Here is a 1,949-nt window from a genome sequence, read left to right on the forward strand (position 1 = left end):
GGACAATTTGTGATTTGAGTAACCGTATTGCCAGTAACCAGACCTTTTTTAGCATCTATCCCTGAATTTGGTCTACTTATTCTATTTTCACATGTATTAGTGGTTGTACATATAATGCACACATATTTGTAATTTGCAGTTTCACTCCAAGGAAATTGTTAAATTTAAAGCAGGAAAACTTTTTACATTTCTTTTGTTCTTATAATACGAGTGGCTACATGAAGGACATAGCGCTGAAAATGTAAAAGGACCCAGAATTTCGGGGCGACTTGACCAAAACATTTGGTTTCTCACAGGCGAACTAATATGAACCCATTTACCACTAACTTGACTTCCGCAGTTGTTTCAAATTATGTCAATTATTGAACCTATTTATGATCTTATTGACTAAATTTCATTCCGCCACCTCTTGTACGCCAGCCTAATGCAGTTTAGAAAAATGCATATTGATGTCGCATTTGATTTGCAGCAAATTATAAGCAAATTGTAAAAACAAATATAAGCTAGAAAAATGCACTATTTGATTTTATCTCCCCTGCAGCCTACCGACTATTGTGGTGGTTTCACCATAGATGACTGCGCCCCGTTTGTGTGGCCAATGTGTGACAGCAACGGCAAGACTTACCGCAGCCTCTGCCATATGTGCACGGAAAACGTAAACCACAATGTAGATTATAGTGCAACCTACAAGCTCATGCAGAACTGTCCTGGTGACCAGTAGGCACATCAGATTAGTTATAAAAAAGAAGATACGTTTTCAGCAGTATGTCAATTTTTCGGCCTTGAAAGCAATGAGAATTTTCTCAATATTCTTGCCGAAAGTGAAACGTGTATAATAATGTGACCACCCGATATTTGTCTTTAACCCAAAGCATAATAGTGAAAGCGCATCGAAGGGACATTTGGTATGTGATTCACATGATCAAAGTTTTAAAAGCCGACTGCATCAAATATGAACAAACAGAGACAATACGTGAGCATATGCTCAAAACAGTGCGGTCCATCCCCATCAAAAATTGGCATGGGCCGATATAACTGCCAGAATAAAATAGAAAACAAACTCGTCTCGCTTTGATATTTTTGTTTTTACATGACCTCTAACTCAATGTGAAAAATCCAGCGCGCCATTAAGCACAAGTATTGGGTACGAGCCCACACGTCCTTTACAATAGAACCTTGTCATTCTTTGGGCACGCCACTGGCTTAATATGCCTTATTCATTTTGTCTCCTTCGATTCCTATATTTGCAATCGATTTCATCTTACTCTGTGGTGTGCCTTGCAGTCATAAACATATTGCCGTTCAAGTTGGCTGGAAGATATTTAAAGAAATGCTCCGAGAACAACTTAACCCTCCGTATCTAAATAACTGTATTTTTCCCCTTGAAACAAAATTACACTGTATGACATTTATGTTATGTAATATTATTTACATGATCTATGTCTAGTTTGCATTCGGCTATTTTTCCGGGAAAAACAAAAAGCTAAATAAAGAAGTATAGTTCAATTATTTTAGTTTTCTTAGTTTTTCTTGCCGTTCGGCCTCTTAGATTAAATAACTGCAAGTAAAGAAAAAGGAACCGTATTGGCAGTAATCGCACGACGAAATCGTAAACTTTTGCCCTCACAATGATTAGAACTTTTCATGTGACTCTTAAATCTCACAATGTGATTTAAAAAAAAAAAAAAAATATCGAAAATAGACATTTATAGCGAGTCAAAACTCAATTTCAGCACAAATGGAATCATATTGAATTATAAATAACCGGCCAATTAAAAACGTTACTGCACATTTGTACGAGCACTTGCTGACTCCTATGCAAATTTTGAAGGCATAATGTCTCCCCCGGTACTGAGAAAAGACCAAAATATTGATCATTTGTAATTTTAGAAATTACATAATAATGCTTATGAACACACAAGCTAATGCAATGACAGTTCGACTCGCTA

Source organism: Patiria miniata, unplaced genomic scaffold (genome assembly GCF_015706575.1).
Source record: "Patiria miniata isolate m_02_andy unplaced genomic scaffold, ASM1570657v1 HiC_scaffold_1, whole genome shotgun sequence".
NCBI lineage: Eukaryota > Metazoa > Echinodermata > Asteroidea > Valvatida > Asterinidae > Patiria > Patiria miniata.